The sequence below is a fragment of the Cervus canadensis genome, chromosome 6 (genome assembly GCF_019320065.1).
Source record: "Cervus canadensis isolate Bull #8, Minnesota chromosome 6, ASM1932006v1, whole genome shotgun sequence".
Taxonomy (NCBI): Eukaryota; Metazoa; Chordata; class Mammalia; order Artiodactyla; family Cervidae; genus Cervus; species Cervus canadensis.
Window position 1 is genome coordinate 52332785 of NC_057391.1, and position 26564 is coordinate 52359348.

Sequence of the window (26564 nt, forward strand, 5' to 3'; positions counted from 1 at the left end):
CCTGGTGGGCTACAGTCCATGGGGAAGCAAAGAGTCAGATACAACTGAGCAACTAAGCACACATATTCTAAAAACAAGAAACTGAGACCCAGAGACCCTAAGGAAGTTACTCATGACTTACTCAAGTGATGGGAGTAGAATTTAAATGTAAGCGTGGCTCCCAAACCATACCCAGCACACTGTTCAAATAAGATGACCACAGTTCTATCAGGGAGCACTTCCATCTTTGGTGAATAGAAGGCATATTCCATTTGGTGCCCAGCTGAGCTCCAACATATACTATTTGTTACAGTCGGGGAGGGGCATGGGATGGAGGTTAAGCCAGACCAGATGGTCTACTGTGAATCCTGGCTCTCTGTATACAGTGAGCAAACTGCTTAACCTCTCTGTTCCTAAGTTTGCTCGTCTGACAAATGAGATAATAACAGTACCAACTCCTTCATATTGCTGTAAGGATTAAATAAGAGATCATGAGAGGAGTGCCTGGAACCACAGAAATACTCAAAAATGTTAGATATTATTTACGTTTTTAATAAATAACAGTAAGCTTGTGATCTGAGCAGACCTTTCTTCTATCCCCATGCCCTTCCTGACTGTAAGACAGAAAAGAGAGTCCTAATGTAACATGGCTCCTCTTTTGCATCCATTTAGACTAGAGCAAACTGCCCGATGTTTTTCATGAGAGACTAAGAATCATACCAATTCTGAAGCCTTGTGAGAAAGATAAAAATGTGTAGTGTTATATATAGTTAAAAGTTATTTCTTTTAAAATATTACATACTCTAAAGGAGTGGATAAAGACTTATAATAATGATTTTATTGTATTTTATTGATTTTAAGACAAACATATTTTAACATTTCTGAAACTGGGGATTGGGACCACAAAGATTTCACATTCCTTGCATATAAACCAGGAATTATACTATCTATGTCCCTAGGGCTGTTTACAAGATGTGTGAGATGATGTGATAATGAGAGTGAACACATCTGTCACATTTCTTGGTGGGACATAGTGTCTGGTTTCATTAATATCCACTTTCTTCCTTATCATCCCCTCCCTTACTCCAACAAAATGTCCTTTAAGCCAAAATTCATGAAGACATCCAGAGTATCTTAAATTCCCTACTTAGCAAGTTGGATTCTAGGTCCAGGTCAAGCAGTACCACTCTACAGAAGTCTCTCTGATGACCCAGGTAGGAATTAATGTGCCCCTTCATCTGTGTCATGGGCTCACATGAACACCACTGATACACTATACTACACTGTGTTACATGTATTATCGCAATAGCATGAGGTAATATAACCTCTCATTTTTGCATCTATCTTCCCTAATGGAATGTATCAGGGCACCCAATATTTAATAGTTGTTTAATTTTTATTGGGAAAAAAAGCAATAAAAAATGTACCAATATTTTATGAACTATTACTAATCTGTTAAACCATAAACAGAATTTGACCTAAATGTTAGTAGGGTGGCAGGGAAATGGATTTATCCTGTTCTCAATACAAATTTAATACCCTCCTGGCTGAAGTAATTATTACACATTCTAAAAAAGCAAGGTTCAAATGTATAAGATATTATTGTATTTCAACAAGAGTTGCTTATACAAGTAAATATTTCAGCCACAATTATGCCTTATGCTAAAATTACACTGAATATATCTATAACAAGAAATTATGAGTATTGCTGGCAAACTGATACATTGATTAGATGCCCACATGTCTAATTAATGAAATACATAGAGCTCTGCATCTTGGGTGTCTCAAGAAAAAAATCTGTTCACAAAGTATTCTTTATACATGATTAGGCACTTGATAGCTTATTTTGCTCATTTTATTGCTTTTGATCTATAATGGCAAGAGCATATCCTTAAAAGCAACACAAAGGGTTAGTAATCAGATTTCAGACTGATTTCTAACTGGTCAATGTGTGCGTGCATGCCAAGTTGCTTTAGTTGTGTCCAACTCTTTGTGACCCTATGGACTGTAGCCCACCAAGATCCTCTGTCCATGGGATTCTCCAGCCAAGAAAGCTGGCCAATAGGTGTAAGGGAATGCGTTCTATAACATTAAATATCAGGAAATGCAAATTAAAAACCAAAAATGAGATACCATTTCAGACAGATGAGAATGGATAAAATTTTAAAAGACTGGTTACATACCAAATTTAAGAGAAGATGAAAAGTAACTAGAATTTTTATGCATTAAAGAAGACAATGTTAAAGAATATAATCACTTTAAGAACTATCTGGTAGTTTCTGGTAGACTTAAACCAAAACTTATACTAAGGTCCAGGAATTACATTCCTAAGTATTTATGCAGGAGAAATTAAGATATATTTCTTCAAACTAACTTGTATAAGAATTTCTGTGCAGCCTTATTAATAATGCCAAAAGGTGGGAAAATATCCATCAGGAGGAGAAAGTATATACAAATTACAGTATATTGAAACAGCGGGGCACTAAACAACAATAAAAAATGAACCAATAAAAAGATGACCACAGGACACCTGGAACAGATGAGAAGTCATCATCTAGTTGCTCCTGCTGTCCCTCCTCTCAACCCCTAATCCAGGACCTGAGACTGTAGTTTCTAATTTGTGTAAATATATGTCTCTATTTTTTTTTTTTACTTTTAATGTGTGCATTCATGTTGAAGAAAGAGAAATCCTTTATGATTAAATAAATTTTATACTTAAAGAGTTTAAAAAAAAAATGAACCACTATAACATACGAATCTTAAAACATGATGAGCAAGGAAGGCAGACACAAAATGATTCCATTCATATGAAGTTCAAAGCAAGACTAACTTATGATAACATAAATCTGAAAAGTTGTTGCCTGTGAAGCATGGGAATTGGCTTGAAAGTGACGTAATGAAACTTTTGGGGTGATGGAAATGTCTCTATCTTACTTGGGAGAGTATGTATGTTCATTTTTTTGTATGTGTTTCGTTGCTCATTCATGTCTGACTCTTTGCAGCCCCATAGACTGTAGCCGGCCAGGTTCCTCTGCCCATGGAATTTTCCGGGCAAGAATACTGGAGCAGGTTGCCATTTCCTATTCCAGGGGATCTTCCCACCCAAGGATTGAACATATATCTCCTGCATCTCCTGCATTGCAGGCAGATTCTATACCACTGTACCACTAGCGCCACCTGGGAAGTCCAAATTATAAACCTGAAATCTATGTATTTTACTGCTTACAAATCTCATTCTAGGAAAAAATATAGCGAGTACTTTGATGATGGAAATTACGCTTGAGAGACAATTTCCTAGAATGGTGAAAACCTGTTTAATTGATTTTAGTATGAAAATTAGCATTTTTTTAGTTGTCCCAGTTAGAGGGTGCAATGTTGAAAAAGGCAGTTGGGCTGTGTACTCAAAGACATAAATGTGTAAACAGAAAGACATCCTGTTTAGGGAAGAAAAGGTTCTTTGACATCCAGTCTCATCACAAAGGCCAGACCTGATTCTCATGACTGCTTGGAAATCTAGCAGACACAGAATGCCTCCTTGACTGAAGACAGACTGAAGTTATCCACAGGTTTAATGTCACCCAATTGGAACAACTACAATAGGTATTGAGAGAGAGATTTACTTCAGCGTTGTATGTTCACTGCACATCTTGTGGATATGAGAATGTCTTCTTTCCAAAGGTCATATCTCCTCCTGTGCTCCTGATTGCATCATCTCTCACCACCTCTAGAATTATGCTCCAGCAATTATCTCTTCCATGGCTTCTATCTTAATTCTCTTTCTCTCTACTGGGTTTATTCAACCTAAGCAATAAGCATGTTTATGTCCTACCCAATTGTAAATAAAAAACAAACAAAAGAGACTTCAGCTTTCCTTCAGTGTTGTTACCTCCTCAGGCTACTGCACCTTTCACCTAACTCAGAGGAGTCCTGGCCTTTACTTCCTCATGAGTCAGTCATCTTCAACCTCTTGCTGTCCCAATTTCAGCCTCAGAACTCTATTAAAATTTCTCTTTAATTGGGCACATTTGTACCAAACCTTAATATTCCCTAACTTATCTGCTGCATCTGAAACCAATAACCACTCAGCCTTTCTTCACATCATTCTCTACACCTCCATGACAATACAGCCTCTCTCTGGATGTGGTTATTTTGGCCAGAGTGGTTACATGATGGAAACTTGGCCAATTAGTTTTTATATCTTGGGAACTGGGAGTTGGAACATGGAGATTTTGTCAGATCCTTTCAGGCATTTCAACAAGAAAGTGACAATGTTGTGACCTGAGCAATCAACTTTTGATCTTTGGAAAAACTGAGCAGTGAAAACATACGTTCAGAAAAAGAAAAGCTGAACACAGGGTGTCAAAAGCAGAAATAAGAGACCACAGGGCCATGGAAGAAGCAGATTCTGTGTTTCTGACTATTCTCTAGGCCTGGGTCTGAGGCCACAGTGAGTTTTGTCAAAGGGATGATGAGACACCAGCATAGGTAAATGTCTGTGTTCTGCTGGCCTCTCACCCTCTTTTCAGACTTCTTTTATTCCCTTTTCTCTAACTTTATCTAACCAAATCAGTAGGTCTGCACCTAGCTTCTCATCTTTGCATTAATTCCTATTTGTTAATTCCATTCAGTTTGGTCTGAATAACTATGAACATCTCCCATTCAGTATTTGAATTCAGTAGTCAATATATTCAAATTTATCTTCATTCATGAAATACAAAGTTCTCTAAATTTCTCATACAATACTAATTAGCAAAACCAACATTCTCTTAGGTATATGGACTAGAACTCTAGGTTCATCTTTAATCCCTCTATTAAATTGCTCCAAACTTCTACCTGGTTCTAAATTTTATGGTCCTAAACTTGACTATTTCTCTCATTTGCCAGACCGCCTTTCATTCCAGGACTTACTGCCTTGATTCAGGCCCTCATTCATGTTCACTTAAGATCAATACCTTTTTTAGAAAACAAAAATCCACAAAAAATTAAATATTTCCATGGAGGTAGTAAAATTTCCCCTCACAGTACTCTACACATTAAAGAACATATATAAACATGTTTGTGTAATTCTCACCACAGACTTTTACACTTAACTACTGATAAGACTTCTCAGCTGTTCTTCTCACCTCACTGATTATACATAACTCTAGATGTGTCCTTATTCTGTAGTAAAACTGAGAATTTTAAATTTTAATGAATGCTGTCCAATGTGCCAACAGACCAAAACTTAGATGCTTACATAACTAATATCCTCCCTCCCTTCCCCTTTGAGAGTGTTAGGTCCAGTGCAATTCTCCTCATTCAGTGGAACTTCATCTGATTTTAACTCTTGGGTGAAAGTCAATTATTTACACTTTAGAGCATGGAAGCAAAATGGGTATGGCACTTTAAAGTTAAAATTAGTGTCTCATAAACAGAGCTGAAATTTCATCCTTTTCCTATATCACAGGGTACTTTTAAAGTAAATCTATAAAGAAATTATTTTAAACTACCTAAGAGCAAGACATCTTTCAACTTTTTAGGCAAAAATAGACCGCATTCCATATAATAACTGGCAATACATGCTCCCAATAAAGAATTTAACATAACAAGTTCAGTTCTTTAAAAGTTTCTTATATTTTGTATTATGGAATAGTAAATTATACATGGAAAGTCTCTTTAGTTTAAAACTAAAACATGCTTAGCATCAGCCAGCTCTTACCTCAAAGAGCATCTGGGAATAATCATCGCCCAAGAAGCAGTTGGTAACTTGAACTACGGCAAGCCTAGGCGCTGATGTAATTGAAATAAGAAAATAGGAAGGAATTACAAAGGAAATACAAAAATTTTTTTGTATCTCAAATAACCACAGACATAACAATATAGAATGTCTCTCCAAATTCAAGTTTTCAAAAGCCCCTGCTAACAAATGATGGTAAGCCTTCCTCCCTCCCATAAAATTATACTAGGTTTCAGTCTCTGGTTGTATTCTGTGTTTATCTGGCCCCCTAACTCAGTTGGACCCTTCACCTAGGACTTGATAACCAGATAGGACTTGATAGCCAGAAAGTAAAGACTCAAAACAACGCTATAGGAAATTAGAGAGACAATCTTTGACACCTAGGAACCATAATCTGTTAATTTTTAATACATTTAAAAATATTATCTAAAATAACTTAAATAAATTAGTAGTGAGAAAGTCTTCTGAGTAAACTTCTGTGTCATAGAAGATAGAAGGACATAGAAGGGTTTTCCCAGAGTGCTTACATGTCCTTGATGTTAAAATCAAAGTAACTGCGACCATAACATTTGCTTTCCAACCTCCCATCCAAGTCCTCTCTCAGCATTAAAGGGAAGATTTGGTATGGCATAGCTGTGGTATGCCACACAAACACCCGCTCCAAGACAAAGGCACTCATTCATGCAACTGCCAAAGGCACACAGCTGAGTCACTCTCTAAGAATGGCGGAGGCCAAGGGGTTATTATCCCTTCTCTGGGTCAGCCCACATGCAATGATTCATTGATTGGAGTTCCCAAATGCCTAGCCCTCTTGCTTTAACACAGGGGCCATCCTAGTATCAGAGGCCTAGGATTGGCTGAGGTCTCTGTTGCAAATACATCATGGCTCAGCTTCTTCCAAAAGAAGCTCTGCACGTATATCTCTGTTTCATAATGTGTTTCCCAGAAAACCTGACTTAAAAAAGTTGTTATCAAGGGAGCACTGGGGAAGTGACTCTAAAATGAGATCTTTTATCTAAATCCTCTCTGTTGGACTGGCAATGAGGACCCAATCACTGATGCTACGTCAAAAACTGATGGCCTGTGGTATACTGTAACAGAACAATTACTAACACATTCACTTTTAGTGGGGGACCAATGTGTGAATACCAGTGGAAGGGAAAGAACTTGCATGTACTACATTGAGGTATTTGAGAGATTGGGAGAGGAAGTGATTAGTGCCATTGAATGGAATAGCTACTGAAGCCTCTTAATGCAACAGAGAAAGACATCGAAAGGCTTAAAGTGATGCCACCAATTTAAAACTAAAGGTAACAACAGCAGACATCCATGTCATCAGATAAAGAAATTCTCACCTCTCGCAACAGATGCAGAAAAAGTTGAGCATCAGACCCAGGAATTGATCATAAGTGTGGCAGAGCTCCAGAGACGGTTTAACTCTCAATTTAGACAGGTTGGCTGTGCCAAGATTGGGGCCTTAGTTGGGGAAAAAAAATGGGACTGTGAGTCATGTGCTGGGGACATCTGGGTTAATTCACTGGAAACTCTTCAATCCTCATATTTCCCTGAATCCTCTGACAAGAAGTGGCTCTCCCCTGTTAGTAGCTAGTGCTCCACTCTTGCTTGAAAACTTGCAAGAAAATGTGTGCACCCTCCAAGACCTACCAAAAACATTCCCATGGACCCCCAGACCAATAACTAGGAAAAAGAAACAACACAAGCAGCTAAACAAAAGAGTCTGTAAAGGGAGGGAAAAGACTGTGTTGAAGGAACTGAAGAACCTCACCAACATACATGCACCAATAGGATCATATAGGAACTGACACAGTACTTATGAACTGGATTCTGTGAGTACTAGATCAATGTGGATGTATATAGTTAGATAGGAAAGACTTGATTGCTATTGAAGCAGTCTTCCTTACTGCATGGACAGGTTATCTAATGTGTGGGTATCTGAACATGTGGGTATTCCATGAAAATGGACTGTTGGTACACCATCCCACTCAGTATAGCACTGAAAGACATCAGAGAGGGAAAAATCTTTCCAATGGGTAGAATTTGGGGTAGGTTACCTGATCATTCACTTTGGGTGCAAAGAGAAGTGGCCCATGGTAAAAATATACGTGGACTCATGAGCAGTGGTGAACCACTTGCCTAATTTCTCAGGAGCCTGCAAGAAGAAAATTTAGAACATCAGGGTCAAAGAGACTATAGAGGAGGAATGTGGATGGTTTGAAAGAAAGAGTTCAAAGTGTGAAATACTGTGTGTTGCATGTTAAGGTCCACCAGATAGTATGCACCATGGAAGTAGCAAAGAATAGCCAAGCAAACAATCATGGTCAGTTGAGGCTGAAATAGAAATCATGCTTGAATTCAACAGCCTGGGGTCCTATTGATCAAGGCTAAGCTGGGTACTGCTGCTGCTGAATGCCCAGCACACCAGCAACAGTGATCAATGCTGAGCACCTAATAACAACATCTTTCAAGAAGATCGACTAGCCACTTGGTAGCAATTGATTACACTGAACCTCTACTCTGGAAAGGGCACTGCTTCAGTTTAACTGGAGTCAACACAACTGCAGATATAAATGTGCCTTTTCCACACACATAATTTCATTTTAGACCAAGGGTATTACCTTACAGTAGTGTTTGTGCAGCAGCAGGGTCCTCACTAAGGACTCCGTGTTCCATGACACACCACATCCAAACCCAGAAACTTCCAGATTAATAATTTTAATAATAAGAGCCTTTGAAAACACATTTGAAATGCCAACTTAGAAATGATACCCTGATGGGATGGGATGCCACACTGCAGAATGAAGCATACATTCTACATCCATGGCCATCACACGGTATTGCATCCCCAGTAGATAGAACACAGTGGTCTGGAAACCAAGGAGCATCCCTGCTTATTAACTCTCTCAATGTTCCAGATGGAACAACTGTACTTTGCAACTCCACAACTTAGTTTTTCCTGCTTATAGAGTATCTGACTCCCAGAGGGGCACTGCTACTTTTGGGACACAGTGAAGAACTAAGAAACCTTAAGGTATGGTTTCCATTCCATCTCTTAAACCTGTGGCAGGAAGAATTGACTCTGATCATTAGGAGAATGTAGGGCTGAAATTACACTATGTAGACAAGGAGGAACACATCTGGCACCCATAAGCAACTGAGGAAAATCTTCACAATTACCTGCCAGACTTGATGGTGAATGGATAAGAATGGCAAAATGACTGAGATCTCAGGTTACTCAGGGATGTAATCTGGGTCACCACAGGAGGTAAGCCAGCTAGACCAGGAGAAGTGCTAGCCATCAGGTAGGAGACATATCAAATGCTATATATAGGAGGAAGGTGATATGTTGTGGTCTTGAGAGCAGTTGCAATCACAAGGGCTCCAGCTCATTCCAATAACTTTCTTCATGTAACTTTCCCCAGGAAAAGAGATCAGCAAGCTATCCCAGATGGTGAACTTGACAAATGAAGCAAGAGTGTTTGAGCGGCACACAGTGCAGACCATAATGGATGCCAGAGTGTGAGGACTTCAGGATCAAGGAACAAATCCAGAGTCAAGCCCTGGAATGGCCCTTAGTTCCTGGACTGACCCAGACATCAGTTCACAGATTTCCACATTGTCCCAGAATATGCCCTAGTTTTGGTCTTCAGGTTAACTGACTCCAGATCTACAAAATATACTATGTTTATTGTCACAATATGATATCATATATAGCACAGACAGGTAACAGGTAGCAAATATCAATAACAGTATTGCAGTTGCCATTTTGTATTTGCTTGCTCTATTCTAGGCACTATGTTGAATATTTTAAAAATTACCGTGCTAAATCATTGAAACAGTTCGCGAAAAATATATTAATTATTCCTGCTATAGAGAGGAGAAAGCCATGGCCTGGCACAATCCAGCATCCTGCCCAACACCACAAGTCTAAAGAGTGGGAGTGCCTACACTTGAGTACAAAATATGAAACGCCAAAACTTTCACATTGAAACACGTTGTTATATAGATAACTGGAAAATATAAAAAGTACATACTTATGTTAGGGAAAACATAATTTGAATTTAAACTGCCTGATTGTCTATTTAAATATACTACTTAATACACTAAATATAAATGTAATAAATATTCTACTAAAAAGGCCCTATACTGATACACTGTACAGAATTTAAAGAATTAAGTCTTGATGGATCTTTATTAGAAATTGCATCTCCAAGGCAGATTCTTCAAGATCCCAGCTGTGTCCAAATATGGAACATTATTCTAAATCAAATATTTCCTAGCAGCTGATGAAGTTCTCAGTCACTTGGTCTGAGCCTTGGAACTGAGGGGCACAGAAAAGCCTAGCCCAACATATATAATGTTTGTGAAGTGTACATATTCAGTTACCAACAACTTGGCCTCATCTTTGTTTACCTTTTCTGCTGCATTTTCTCAAGGCCTCCTTCAAGTATTCAATTACTCAGGTCTTACCTGACCTACCACAATTTTCAGGAAAGAATCTAATGACTATAGATGTTAATAACTGATGCTATGTAAATTATTTACTTTTCTTAGATATTTGGAAGAATTTTAGACTAACAAAACATCAGCATCCTGGAGTAGAAGGATAAGAGTTATATTGTTTTTGTTTCTTAAACATAAAACTTCATGGCCCTAAAATCTTACCAAATAAATAGAAAATAATTTACTACTTCTAACACATCTAGTATTTTTTTCCTTTAAAATGTTTGTTTATTGGCCATGTTTAACTTGAATCATTTATACAATAAAAAGAAAACTATGACAAAAACATAATTTTTGGAAGAGGGTATGAGATAAGAAAGATATGTGCATATATCACTATTGAAAGATTAAAAAAAAGATTTAAAATTTTATTACATAACACTTAGGTGGGCCTCCAATAAATCCTTTATAAACAAATATTGAATATCTCATTGAAGCTAGAGTTCTGTCATCAATTTTTTGGCCAGCAGAAGGCTTGGCAGTCCCTGTCCTCTTGCTCTATATTTAACCTTCCTAATCTTTTGTTGGGTTCTCCTGAAAGCTCTATTATTCTTTATTTATTCTTGGTCTCTCTTTCACAGATGATTCTGTGGATTCATTAAATAATTATCTGCTTATTTAGGATAATTTAAAACATTCCAAACATGTAAGGAAATGAGAAACAAAACAGGTATGCTTTAATATACAGTTGGAAAAAATTTTTTTTCTAAAAAGAATGGAGGGAAGGCAAGAAGGGGAATTGGGTTAAGGAGAGGAGGGGGAGATACTTCATATTTGTTATGATTTGTTTGCTCTTTGGACTAGTTGGTCTGTTCTTCCTTTATGTGTCCTTCCCCATTTAAGTAATCCCTACCTCAAAACCATGCTTAGGGATAGCGGTCAGAATCACAGAAAGAAACGTGAATGTGGTCTTAGATTCTTCAGCCCAATGTTTCCCCTGATTTCCATATTGTAAAAATTCCAGAGATCTCCACCAAAACAGAGGTGCTGGGCTATTGCAGTGTTACATCTTCTTACCTAGGACTGCTCCTGCTGCTGCTGCTAAGTCGCTTCAGTCGTGTCCGACCCTGTGCGACCCCATAGACGGCAGCCCACCAGAATCCCTGGGATTCTCCAGGCAAGAACAATGGAGTGGGTTGCCGTTTCCTTCCCCAATGCCTGAAAGTTAAAAGTGAAAGTGAAGTCCCTCAATCCTGTCCAACTCTTCGCGACCCCATGGACTGCAGCCCACCAGACTCCTCCGTCCATGGGATTTTCCAGGCAAGAGGACTGGAGTGGGGTGCCATTGCCTTCTACCTAGGACAGCTCCTTTTAAAAACAGAGGACAGACACAGCGACCATGCTGTCACTGTTTAAAAAAAAAAAAAAAAGTCCAGTTATGTGTCAATATAAGCAATTTAATACTTAAAAAGCAAGCAATGGATTGATACATGCTTTACAAAGGTACTTTGCACAGTTTTCCAGAAAACAAAAAACTAGCTCCCTAGAAAATTTAACATTGATATTAACTTGCAGATAATTTAAAAACCTATATGGTATATAAATTAAGGGACCTCTGAACATAAGAAATAATTCTCCCTGTAGTTTGTATTTGGGTTGTGTTGTATTCAACAGTTAAAAAAAAGAAAAAGAAACAGGTTTTATATTCCATAATAAGCAAAGTACAAATCCTATGTTTGCCAAAGAAGAAATCTATAGATTTAATGGCAAAACAGGGGAAGCCTGAGGAGTTACAGTTTTAATTTAAGACTACTGCCCTGCCTTGGTGTCTTTAGGAATTGTTTGGGCTGATGATTAGCTAATTTATTATTTTTCTATTTATATCCCTGAATTTCTTACCAGGATATTATTTCAGGCAGAAACCAAGAAAGATTACCTAATTTTTCTTTAACAATTAAGCAGTACTTGTTAATTGGAATTTGCTGACAGCTTCCCAAGACTGTAATTAAGGTTGCATAACCTTGCCTTCACTGATAAATGCAGACTGAACCAAAATGTTCAGGTGAGATATATCTGATCACAGTTTGGAGAGAAGGTACTTATTCAACAGACTCCAAAATACTGAACAATATGCTGACGTTAAAGAAACAGCTCAATTTATCCTCTAATGTTCTACTCACACCAAGATGGTACCTGCCTATATCTTCTCTCCCTAATAAGGCTCTAGGCTTCTTCTTTGAAAGACAATTCTTTACAACACCAGTTCCTGCATGGTGCATGGTGCTCTATGCAGATTAAAAACTAAAAGATATATTCAAAAGGAATCTAACTATTTACAGATATGGAGTCAAAACTTTTAAAAATACCAATAGTGTGAAGATATCAGTACTTTATTCACTCACCCAACAAATTTTTATTGAACACTAGCTATGGGTTGTGACCTGCACTAAGTTTGGGGACACAATGGTGGGCAAAACAGAAACAGCCCCTGCCTGCATGCTGAGTGGTGTCTGACTCTTTATGACCCCCATGGACTGTAGTCCGCCAGGCTCCTCTGTCCATGGGATTCTCCCAGGCAAGAATACTAGAGTGGTTTGCCATGCCCTCCTCTGGGGAATCACCCGACCCAGAGACCAAACCTGCGTCTCCTGCACCTGCTATAATGACACATGAAATCTTTACCTCTGAGCCACTAGGACCTCTGTAAAATCAGAATTAGTAAATTATTCATTAATAAGTTGATAATAATAAATGCATTAACAGGGAGAATTAATTAAGCAAGCAATTTTAATAAACAATAGTATTTTCTACCCAACCTATTTCACCAAAAAGTGACTCCTTGATGCCTACTCCATGAAATTCAGACCTCCCAACAGCCCTACTCATTACGGTATCCTCTCTCCTAAGATATTTCTTTACCTCTTTGCTTGAATAGAATATACTTTCATTTCCTCCTCATCAGACCATTACTGTTGCAATGGGGAGTCATAATTCATTCCTTCCATTTGTAGTTTGTGCTTAGCCCACATTCACATTCACTACTTTGGCAGCCTACCCTTAATTCATTCTCTGTATAATAATTTGTATTTACTTTTCCCGCCCCCAATAGATGTAAGAGCTTTGGATGGCAGATCCTCTATTTATTCATTTGCACATTCCTCCTGCAGAGCCTACCAAAGTGACCAAAAGCTTCTTAAATAGCAACACAACAGCTTGCTGCCCTCCATTCAGGACTTTGTTATCTCCTCTTGACCCAAAACATTCACTGCCTGGAATATTCTCTCTGATCAACAATCATAATTTACGTCATCCCCTCTTTTTGAAATGAGCTACCAAGAAAGAATCTTTTAAGCATTATCATTTATTGTTAATAATCTCGAACACAGAAAACTGCTATTTTCACACCCCATCTGAACCCTTTCCATTTACTAGTTCTTTCTTTCCTTTGCAACTAATGTCTGTAAGCATTCTACCAGTTTTACAGTAAGGATAAAAATGACACCAGCCTTGTCCTCAAGGAGCTCACCAGCCTGTGAAGAGAAAGGCACTAGAAATTCAGATCCAACTTGATGGTGAGGGAGAGAGGTGCTGGGAAAGCCAAGTCCTTCATTCTCTGCACAGGTCACTACATGGTAAAACCACCCAGACACCTCTTGTCTAAAACTGAACTTGCTTCATTTCTGCAAAACCTGTTCACAGCTCTGTAATCAACCCAGAGGAATTCCCTAGACTACAAGTTTTGTGTAGTTTGCCTAGTTAAGACAAAGGCAACAGTTCAAGGGGCAGGATATACACCTCTCAATCAGAAAGGGACAGGAGCTGTCTCTCAGGCAGCCTAAGGCACACAGCAAGAAAAAGGAATGTAGACAAAGTCACCTTGCTGTCCCGGGATTTCTGAAATGTGCATTGTGTGGACATGTTTTAAACCCAAGTTTGGCTTTCTCCTGTTGTCTGTGACACTCTTGCCCCACCTTTTTCCTGAGTTACCTGCTGAGTCTTCAGGACCCACAGACTAATTTCAGTTGTGATCTAAGCAAAGTGTAACTAAGAGAAGCCTGCTGGTACTCTGAAATACAAAAAATGTACTGTCTTTCATTCATGGAGTTGATATTTTAGTTTCCCTTCAGGAGGATACTGGCTTTGAATTGCTTTCTTGAGAAAATAGATGGCTTTTGCACAATAATATTTTTATATCTCTCTTTATGACTGATTGTTTTCCTCATGAAGATAATATATTGAGATCTAGGTCTGTGATCTTGGGACATCATAGTTCCCTTAGTGCTGATAATCAGTCTATAAAGGAATTAACTTCTGTTCCAAAGTCATTTCTACTACCTCTCAAATCAAATAAATAGGATTCTAATTACCCAGACAGTCATCCCTCATCATTGAGACTGTGCTATTTAACTAAATAGAAAATGACAATTCATCCAACATATCTTCTTATTGATTTCAAATAATTAAAACGTATTAAATAAAAATCAATCATGATAAGCATAAATTAATATTTCATAATGTGGAAAGCACTAAGGGGAAACCTTGAGTATCTTCCATGTCATAATAATGATATCATTATTGTACAATATTGCAAAAATAAGATATATTAATGTTTGAATAGCATTATAACCTATAAATATCTATTCTATCCATTCTGATTCTAAGGATGTCACAAATTGTGACACAAATTGTCACAAATTAGCTTACTGTTCACTAGTGTTTGGATTCTTGATTAAAAGGAGTTCATAGTATCTCTCCATTAGTTTCATGATAGTTTGGTTTTAATACTCATTAATATTCACAGACATATAGTAACACATTTTTTGCTAGAAAATATGAACAGGATTTATTTTTTGGTTCATTTTCATTTAGTATTTAGCACTACAATAAATCTGTCCTCGAGGCATTTTAGATAACTGAACTGAGAGCCAGAGTTGACAATGAAAAGTGAGACAATATGTGGATTAACTGAGAAACAATTTAAAAATAGGCATCCAGAAATTTTAAGTATTTTCACAAGTACTTTCTTGGTATTCCTATAATTTTTTTAAAACCACATCCAGAGTTTTATAATTCTAATTACATTTTGAGATTTGAAATTTGTGTTATGTCTTGTGGACTTTTAACATTTTCTGCATTCTAAGAAATATCTCTTCCTTTCTCACAGAGGAAAGCTTTATATTCCAAACACAAATCAGCAATTAATAGATTTGGGGTGGGACCTGTACTACAGACAACTAGAACCGACTATGAGAGCAGTTAATCAAGGTTTATGGTGTCAAGCAATAAACTGTAGAAAATTCTGAAAGAGACTGGAATACCAGACCACCTCACCTGCCTCTTGAGAAACCTGTATGCAGGTCACGAAGCAACAGTTAGAACTGGACATGGAACAACAGACTAGTTACAAATCGGGAAAGGAGTACGTCAAGGCTGTATATTGTCACTCTGCTTATTTAACTTATACGCAGAGTACATCATGAGTAACACTGGGCTGTAAGAAGCACAAGCTGGAATCAAGATTGCCAGGAGAAATATCAGTAACCTCAGATATGCAGATGACATCACCCTTATGGCAGAAAGTGAAGAAGAGCTAAAGAGCCTCTTGATGAAAGTGAAAGAGGACAGTGAAAAAGTTGGCTTAAACTCAACACTCAGAAAACTAAGATTATGGCATCCAGTCCCATCACTTCATGGCAAATAGATGGGGAAACAGTGGATGACTTTATTTTTCTGGGCTCCAAAATCACTGCAGATGTTGACTGCAGCCATGAAATTAAAAGACTCTTACTCCTTGGAAGGAAAGTTATGACCAACCTAGACAGCATATTAAAAAGCAGAGACATTACTTTGCCAACAAAGGTCCATCTAGTCAAAGCTATGGTTTTTCCAGTAGTCATGTATGGATGTGAGAGTTGGACTATAAAGAAATCTGAGCACCAAAGAATTGACGCCTTTCAACTGTAGTGTTGGAGAAGACTCCTGTGAGTTCCTTGGACTACAAGGAGATTCAACCAGTCCATCCTAAAGGAGATCAGTCCTGAGTGTTCATTGGAAGGACTGGTGTTGAAAAAGCTGAAACTCCAATACTTTCGCCACCTGATGTGAAGAACTGACTCATTTGAAAAGACCCTGATGCTGGGAAAGATTGAGGGCAGGAGGAGAAGGGGACAACAGAGGATGAGATGGTTGGATGGCATCACCGACTCGATGAACATGAGTGGGGTAAACTCTGGGAGCTGGTGATGGACAGGGAGGCCTGACATGCTGTGGTCCATGGGTTCGCAAAGAGTTGGACACAACTGAGTGACTGAACTGAACTGAACTCAACTCAGCTATGGTGTCAAGTGCCTGAAGAGAAAGATAACCTAAAACCTTGGCTTCCCAGGTGGCCCTAGTGGTAAAGAATCTGCCTGCCAATGCAGGAGACCGTGGGTTCCATCCCTGGGTCTGGAAGATCCCCTAGAGGAGGAAATGGCCATGTACTCCAATATTCTTGCCTGGAGAATCCCATGGACAAGACCCTGAGAGGCTACAATCCACAGGGTCGCAAAGAATCAGATATGACTGAGAGACTTCGCATGCATGCAATATAAAAGCTAGTAACTCATGGACTTCTCGATGGTACCATGGGTAAGAACTGGCCTGTCAGTGCAAGGGACAGAAGTTTGATCCCTGGCCCAGGGAAGATTCCATATGCCACAAAGCAACTAAGTTCACGTGCCAAGACTACTAGGCTCACATGACTAATGAGTCTGCAAGCTGCAACTACTGAACCCCGTGTTCCTAGAGCCCAAGCATCACAACAAAGAGTAGCCCCAGCTTGTCACAACTAGAGAAAGCCCGTGTGCAGCAACAGAGACCCAGCACAACCAAAAAGAAAAAAATAAATAAGTTTATATACATATGGGCATATGTATACATATATATGGGCTTAAATGCAGGAAACTTGGGTTCGATCCCTGCGTTGGGAAGATCCCCTGGAGAAGGGAAGGGAATAGCTACCGACTCCAGTATTCTGGCCTGGAGAATTCCATGGACTGAATAGTCCATGGGGTCGCAAAGAGTCAGACACAACTGAACAACTTTCACTTGACTTCACTTTATATATATATATATATACATATATATATATATATATGTATACAGCTCGTAACTCACAAAGAATACTTTCAAAGCCAGGCTCAAGTTTTCTCTCCATAGATTCTAAAGTTGGCTATTCTTTGCCCCTGCTAACTGACATCCCCTCCTTTCACCGTCATTATTGAGAAATTTAGAGATTTCAAGATCAGCCAAAGAATTCAATGCAGGTTTTGCTCAGACTCTTCATTTGGTATTTTTTGGGTGGAAATTTTTCTCTAACAAATTTTCACAAGTAAAAACAGCTGTCTATAATCAGCTGTCTATACTGCCTCCCATCTTGGAATAAACAAATGCTCTAAGAATTCCTTCTAGAAAACTAAAAAGGACCATTGGGGATTCTCTGGATTTCTTCACATAATTGTGGCTATCGCTAAAGCCATTGGGAGCTGGATGTCATAAAAGCAGAAGCCAGGATGGTAAAGACCAATAATGTGGACACAAATTGGGTGTCCCACTGGCCTAAATAGGAGAGAGGCAGACCACGTCCTGGCTTATTAGATGAAGTTAAAAGGGGAAGATTTAGATCAAGGGATTTTCCACATATATGCATTAATATATGATATTTGTATACATACAGCTGATTCACTTTACTGTACAGCAGAAAGTAACACATTATAATACACTCCAATTAAAAAAAAAAAGATAAAAAGAAGTGAAGGAGGATATGGGACTTAGAGCCAATGAGGAAAGTACTGTGACTAGAAATAATCAAACTGAAAAAGTAGTCCTTAGTCTCTGAACCCTTGATTAAGAACAGGAAGACAAACATCACAGGGAGTTGACAAAGACCTATACTAAGACATGCTTAATCAGGCAGCTCCCTGTTTTAACTGTTCATCTCGCATCTCTCTTGAAGCTATATGTCTTCTGCTCTTCAGTCCTTGTGCTCACTAGCTGCTAGGATACAAGATCCTGACATTCACCAGAGATTTACAGAGTTCCTCCTAAAGTCAGACCTTTGAACAATGAGAATAAATTAGGGTCACTGGTCATATTCTGATCTCTCTTCTTGTTCCTGGGACCATTTTACAGTGTTAGACTCTTCATGAAACCCCTATCTGCTCTAAAATAGAAAATTAGTATTTCTTCCCTTTGGGTATCATAGAAAATACACAAAAGAATGCTAGAATCTCAGGGCCCTTGATTTAAAAAAACTGGAGTATCCAAAGCCATTCTAGTTTACTCTAAATATGACTGCTAGGAAATTACTATCTTAAGTCACTGTGGAAATTTGAATTTTTCCTTCTGACTTTAGTCTTTTGTTGTTGTTATATTCTATTTTGTATACCACCCTCTCGCCTCCCCTTACTAGTCTTTCCCTCTAGTAACTGATAATATTATAGAATTCAAATTAAGCACAATAGCAAACAAATTTACTAAGTATGCACATTTTATATACAAGGTAGTTAGGAGTATGAACATAACTACAATTGAGAATAGCCAGTATTCTTTGGACACTTAATCTATATTATCTCATTTAATCTTCCTGAAAACTCTATGAAGCAATACACTTTAAGGTGCCATTATTTTCTGGTTATAAAGTTAAGAAGCAGAAATTTAAGTAATTTGTCAAAGTTTACACACTTAATGTGTTTATAGTCTTGCTAGAATTTTTTTCAAGTTGTGTGCAAGAATAAAGGTTTAAACTACAGGTCAAGACCAAAGGTGAAATCTCATGAGAAAGTATATGATGTATTAGTAAATGAATGATACAAATAACTTAGTACTATGGAATTGTATAAAATTCCAGTATTTGGAAACTGTGAGCAATCTGATATTTTTTTAAATTTTTATCTGAACATAGTTGCTTTACAATGTTGTGTTTATACTGTACTGAAAAGTGAATCAGCTATACATAAACATATTCTCCTTCGTTTTTGGATTCCCTCCCCATTTAGGTCACCACAATGCATTGAGTAGAGTTCCCTGTGCTATATACTAGGTTCTCATCAGTTATTTACTTTATACATAGTTTCAATAGTATGTATGCTAAACCCAATCTCCTAATTAGTAATCTGTTTAACTAGGGCAGAGACTGATCGGGAACTAAAAGGTAAAGCTGAAAAGGCATTCCTGCATGTAGTTGTTAAAGGTGTATTTTTTTGACACTACATACTTTAGGTTTCATTTCATATACAATGTGATGTCCTTGAAAGTTTCTGAGCAGAAAGTGACATGTGCCATGGTCCAGGCATTTTTTAGGACAAGGAATCTGGCAGTAGTATGCAGAACAGATGCTCAGAGGAGAGGCTCATGACAGAACAATTGGAAGATTAGTGCAGTATTCTGATTGTTAAGTGACAGGAACTTGAACTAAGGTGGTGCCAACAGGGGAAGGAAAGAATACACAGCTAGAAATGATATAGAGAAAACATGTGATTAGTAACTGAATATAGGACATGAGGGAGTATAAGGCAGTGATGATGACTTGAGATTTGAGCCTGAGAGGTTGGGAAATCTGGAAAAGGAGCTGTTTGGGAGAAACTGGAAGAGCTGAATCTCTCAATTTTGGGGGGAACACCTTAGTGTAATTCCCCTCAATGAGGTAGTAGATGTCACTAAATAAATTCAGCTCACCAAAATAGTGACTAGACAGAGAGGATCAAGAGAATGCTCCCACTCAAGTCTAAGAGGAGGAAGATAGCAACTGGTGTATGTTTTTATTGTAACTTGTTGTATTTATCCATCAAACATTATATGTCTTATCACTCACTATATCAAAAAAATGTTCTTCACCTATTGTCCAAGAATACTGTGACACTCGGGTATCCTATCGATCACTTTCTAAGAAGCAACTAGAATTAAATTTTTATTTTTATATGTATGAAATTAATTTATATATTTTGCCTCTTGCCAATCAATCTTTTTGGAAATTAAGACAGAAATATAAAATCTCCTATGCTCTGCCTTCAGCCATGAGAGATCCCCTCAATCCCCTTTTTTCTATCATGTTCTCATGAGTGTGCCCATACAGAAGAAGACAGCTGGAAGGACAGTAAATCTATTCAAATGACTAAGTAGGGTATTTGCACTCACTTTATTTTTAAAACCTCTCAACAAAACTGTTCTATGAATGATTCAAAATCATTCCAAGTATCCAAATGCCATATTTCTTGTTAAAGTGGCAGGATTTCACCATCTATCAAAGCTGCAGCAAATATTTTATGACTCTCAAATACAGGGCCTTATACAAAATATGAGGTCATATGGAATATTAATAAAACAATATTTACCATAACCTAGTTGTGTGAAGGAAAACAAGCTGTCAGATTTCTTAAAAGTGCAAAAAGGATCCATACAGGTTCTTCAACTTATCAAGCAGGTAAATGATATTAATAAGCCTTGGGAAAAATGAACTGGAGTCAAGTAATTCGGTAGCTACATTTCAAATGGAGTTGACCGTATGGAGTCTGCATTACATAGATTTTATAGAATTTCAGAGTCTGAGAACTGATTCTCCAGGAGCATCAGATAAGTCTTCATTACAGAGGAGGAAATCAACACTAGGAAGTGATAGCCTGAGTTTACCCAGCCAGCTAGAGACTGAACTTGGATTTAACTGACTCCAGTCTTTTCTACTAGAAAGCAAAAAGCAATGGACTCTCATTAGAATGTGTGCTTCAGTCCTCTATCTGATTAGCAATTTTTACTAAGTAGTTCCCATAAATAAAGCAATTGTTTAGGTTTTTTAGTTACATACCACTTCACAATGACATGATTCAAAGCATGTTTGTTCTTCCCTCAGTTTTTCTAGGATCAAATTTACAGTGTCCTGTCTCAGAAACCCAACTTAGTGATCATGCCTAAGTCATCAGGCATGTACAACAGAAACATCTATACAATAGAAATAGTTATACCTAGCTTACTCTTTTTCTTTTCTTCCCCTTCCTTAAGTATAAAAAGCCTGGGAAAGTTACTTCTAGAGTAGGCTATTTCAACTTGAACAATACGTGAAACAAAGTATATCCACCCAAAACACTTTTTGTCTACCAAGAAGACATACTGCACCCAAATATTCAAAAGCCAGAATACTCAGGGAAAAAAAGGTGTTTTACACAGGACTTGGGCCATGGAGATTGTCTGTTGGGAAAAGAAACAGGACAAAGATGAGGTTGTGAAAGTGTAAGGGAGACAAACTATTTTAGAGAGAAACCCATCTTCTCTGATTACATTTTTTATACTTCACTTTTTTAAATACTTTGAGAATCCCGAGTATAATTGTTTAAATTGAGTTTATATCTTGCTAACCAACATTTATTTCCACAAAATAGTTTCTTAATTCTCTAAACAGACAAAATAATGCAAAATAGTCTCCCATATCAAAATTACAATAATTTCTATATGCTGAGGCCAAACTAGACAATGTAATGAGGATATGCAAAATATACATGCCTCTTGGATCATTTTCACAAGAGAACGAGAAGTAATTGTGTGTCTTCATTTCTACTTCTCCTCTGGAGGGCTTTCAATCTCCAGGCTACAATGCCACCTGTCCTCCTAACTATGCTTTAAGAGACAAATGGTGCAAAGCACTGCTGTGGCATCATTATCTCCATAGAGATTACAGAAGTGGGAGCTCAGTCTTCTGCATGCTCAAAAGCTACAGACTGAGAGGGCTATTAATAAATCCCCCCTTTTTTAAGCTAGAAGAGAATTGGAGCTTAGCCATCCAAGCACAGAAAACTTAAGAGACAGAAGGATTTGTAACAACAGCAGCAACAAAGACAGATGCAAAGTTAATGCCTTGAACTTAAAATTGTTGTTGAATGACATTTTAAATGTATGGTTTCAAGCAAGTTGATATTAGGTTTTAAGTCATAATACAGTTAGAAAGTGAGTTTCTACCTGTAAAGGTGTGTTTTAGAAATAAATTTGGCATATATATTTCTAAAATCTCAAAATTTCTAGCTGAAAGACAATTCTTTTTTCAGGTGGGAAGATGATTCTCACATTTGAGAGATTCTAGAGAAAGTTCTTCCATAGTAGACAGAGTGGAATGGAAAGAAGGAATAATAGAAATTGATGGTATTAAAAGTGGAAGACAACGTACAGGTAATAGAATGCCCAAGGGAACTCACGGTGGGTGTATGCATTGCGTTAACTGAGCAGGTCAATAGGAATAAAAGTAAATGGAGCACTGGCAAAAAGATATTCAAAATCACAGATTTGTCCTAAATCATCAAAGACGCAAAAGCTATTTCCTTCTCAACTGACCCCTACACACACACACGCGCACATATACTTCATACAATTTGTCTTTGAAAGAGGAAATCACCACAGTTGCCATCTGTTTACAATGTTCCATGTGCTCTTAAACAAGTAGATCTATGCATCACACATTTACTTCATTATTTAAGACTAACAACCACAGAAAGGGGTAGATGGCCTAGAAATGTAAGTAATTTGTTAATAATAGACATATGAAAAGTGGATTCTCTAGGCTTATCTAACATGTTTACCTCATATTTCATGGAGGCGTGGATTTACTGAATCACATGTTGATGACAATTTCTGGAAGAAGTTACCGCGTTCTATAATGGAAGCCTAACAATGAATAATCAAATACTAGGAAATAAACCATACCTGTTTATCCTCTTCCAAAACCCAGAGGGATGGGATGGGTTGGGAGCTGAGAGGGAGGTTCAGGAGGGAGGAGAGAAATGTATACCTGTGGCTGATTCATGTTGATGTGTGGCAGAGACCAACAAAATATTGCAATGCAATTACCCTCCAATAAAAGTAATTCATAAAAATTATTTTTTCAACAGAACTCCATTGTAGTATGAAAAGAAACTTTGTAAATGAGAGTTCTAATATTCTTTTAAATTATCTTAGCTCAGTTTACTCACTTCTTTGAAAAATAATCATTTAATGGACTCAGTAAAACTACTGTTGTATTGCTGCTATAGTTTCATCTATAGATATTATAACATTCCCCATAAGATGTCAACATAGAAGAAATACACAATTTTTCCACTCATAAATTCAACTCTTTGTTCACCTTCCAAATCACTTCTCTGACCCAGGAATTGATGGCAGTTGCTTACCATATTTTGATGTTTTTATTATAGTAATGTGTGGAATTTTGAAACAACTAATTTCCTCATTCTGCTAGGTGGCCCGAATCAGCACTCCAGATGGTTACCATTTGGCAAAAATGAGGTTTTAGTTTTAAGAGAGCAGGGTGGTGATTTACTTTACAGTATGCATAAATTGTAATTTAAATCCCATTTACTTCTATTTCATTTGTACTTTTAAACCATAATAAAGTAGGACCAATAATTAAAAATCAGTGTCCTACAGCTTTGGCATGAGCCTCTGTATTAACAAAACACTTAAAAATAAAATACTTTGATATATTAAAAAGTAGCAAACTTTATCATTCTCTTGTTTCTCTCTTCTGGTAAAGCTCATTGAATTAAAATACATATATGTTTAATGTACTACTAATTGTACCCTCTTTCATGATAATACTATATTTAAGCATAAAAGATGTCAGGATTATTTTTAAAGCACTGAATTTATTATTAATTAAAAATGAGATAAACTTACAGTCTTAGGTTATTAAAGAAATACAGGATATTTTCAAAAACTTATTTTATGTGTGCTACCCACCCACCCCTTTCCTTTTTTCCTTTAAAAGCCTAATAAGGAAAAGTGACTTTGAGCTTTGTCATCTCAGCCTAGGTACTAACGGCAGTCAACATTACTATTGTTACCATAATCTGTTTTTCTCTTTATTATACAAGTGTATCGATGATGTAATTGCAGAAGTTAGGATTTACTCAAGCTGTTGGAGCAAAATGATTTTTTTTTTTTAAGACTGCCTCCTTCGGCAGGGTAGAACAATTGTAACACAGAACCAAGTACACAGTTAAAGCATTTCATCTTTTGAAAGCCAATCTGCAGGACCTTTATCTTGAAGGATTGATCAAGAGCTGGAAATGCAGAACCACTGGTAAAGCTCAGTTCGCTCCAGACTGGATGCTGAGCTGGAAAAACACCTGGGCGACAACAATGCTAGTCTATGACATCTTGGCTTTTAACCCCTTCCTAGAAGCCCTCAACTTTTCTTTACTGTTTAGCCCTCATCCTTCCCCTGAATCCCAAGGGTTTAGAGAATGCCCTAGCCTTTTATCTCAGCTTTGTTTTTCCCTGAGCAGATCTTCCCCTGAAAGTTGAGCAGAAACTAAGCAATCATTTATCATTCTGCATTTAAAATAAAGCAATGCCGGAGAAGTCTATAATCCTCAACAGAGCCAACTGTATTATTAAACACAGGAGAGCTGACCATTGATAAATTCATCTACTACACTAGGAGAACCCCCTGGTTGTGAATTAAAGTGCAGACAACAAGAGTCGACCAGGAAAGACACACACACAATCCCATGCAGATGAGGCAGCGCTGATGGAGAAAGAGAGAACATACCTGAGGGTTTCTCCTTTAAAAAAAAACGCACACGCCAGCTGGGCTGTCCCCCCGCCCCTCCTTCTCGAGTGCCTGTGTTTTCCTTTCAGGAATATCACTTTGCAATCCCGTTTCTAGTCTCCTTCCCTTTAGTCGGCCACAGATAGTTGGAGCGAAGGCTGCGTCCCAGCGATCTGACTCAAGTGCAATCAGGCACGCCTGGGGTCTGCAACGGTGTCTGTTCTTGTCAAATTCTCTCGTGCTCCCGGGGCAGCCTCCAAAGCAATTCTACAACTTAGCTGCTGGCACCAAACTGCCTTTCAGTCTCCTCCTTGCCAGATGCCTTCGGCAGCTCATTTCTCATTTCTGTCTCTAAGAAAGCCAAAGGGGTTGTCTCCCCGCGCGTTGAGGAGCGCCCAGGCTCATCAACAACTGAGGCTGAGGAGCAGCGCGGCTGAGTGCGTGCTGGGAACTTCCCAAGCGCTGCCGCGGCCGCTCTGGGGAATGCAGCACAGACGCTGCGATCCCCAGGCTCCTCTACCCAGAGCGCCTCGGCTCCTTCTGCCGCCGCGGCCGCTGCACCCGGCAGCGCCTCTGGGCCGAGCCACAGCCCCTGCTCTCCAGAGATGCGCGGTGGCCGCTGCCAGGTGTGGCCGTCACCACCGCACTGACAACTAGCTGTGTGGGGCGCAGCTTCATCTCCAGGGAAGACGCCTCTAATGCTGGCGCTTCCTCTGCCCAATTTTCTCGGTATCGCTGAGTGATGACCTAGGAGCCAGTCCTACAGTCGGTTGCGCTGGCCGCGTTTGCAGCCTATTTGGTAACAGATAGTGTAGTAATCACTGGTGTAGATGTAGTTGGCTCTGCTTGGGATTGTGAGAAGTACACTGCACGCAGTATAATTCCCAATTAGCCACCAAGAAGCAGCTAAACAGAACCCCCTATTCACAGGGAGAAGATGCTGAGATCTCAGTTCAGGTGGTTTTCCTCTTTTTAATGTGTGGAAATCTATCTGAAGGTGGTTGCTCAAAAATCTGAATTAAACACACGCACACACACGCAAACACACACATCAAAGTGGGAAATGGTAGAAAACTTGAGAGTGATACAGAGGTTTTGCTTCTCACTTAGGAATAATGTCTTCCCATTTGATATGAGCTTTTTACAGATCTGGCAAGGAACTGAATGGCCTCCCTTTCTTTTTTAGTTTTGAGGAGTGGAGGAGGTGGGGGGAGTAACAGCTCCCACTTTCTATCAATAAAGCATTTTCTATCCTCTAACCCTCCTGTTGAAACAAACACAGAAAAGTACTGGATCTTAAAATAGAGCCTTCAAGAAGCTTAAGTCCTGGAATAATTTGTAGGTTTTAGACTGCATCTGGTCTGCTGGCTTTCTCCTAGTTACTTTTCTCAGCTTTTTGGAAAATAGGAGGATGGTTCCAGGACTGAACATTCAACTATCAGCTGAGATCAAACAATATAAGAAGCACAGACACAGATTTGTATGCCACTTTTCAGTGCATTTAAGGATAGCTATTCCATTAAGGATGGCAATTCTAAAGTGATCAACTTTAGAAATGACTACTTTGCCTACATTATTTGCTATACAATGAATAGCTGCTAGCAAAACGAACAGTTAAGCTTGATATCACATTGTTGGCAAAACTTATGGCAAAAACCATTCAATCTTCTGTATATGACAACCAAATAATATCTCTATGATCGTTTTAAAAAAACTGTCCCTAAATTTAACACCGTGTGTGTGTGTGTGTGTGTGTGTGTGTGTATCAGGTGCTGGTAGCCAAGCCCTTCCCAGTTCTCAGCCCCACCTTTAATTCACAGCAGCAGAGCTTTCTCTACC

At 38.3% G+C, this 26564-nt stretch overlaps 1 protein-coding gene across 5 annotated transcripts in view; it reads right to left on the minus strand.

Annotated features, from left to right (window-relative positions):
- Nucleotides 1–25455, minus strand: part of UNC13C (unc-13 homolog C) — a 646481-nt gene extending 621026 nt beyond the window's left edge. For 2 of the 5 annotated variants that reach the window (XM_043471936.1, XM_043471934.1), the window contains exons 1-2: nt 24726–25455; nt 5678–5748 (exon numbers count right to left, since the gene is read on the minus strand). The gene's annotated coding sequence lies outside the window, so the exon portion shown is untranslated. Of the gene's footprint in view, nt 1–5677; nt 5749–7050; nt 7172–7767; nt 7866–24725 lie in introns of all 5 variants that reach the window. The other 3 variants (XM_043471932.1, XM_043471935.1, XM_043471933.1) reach the window with 3 other exon arrangements.
- Nucleotides 25456–26564: the final 1109 nt, after the last annotated feature.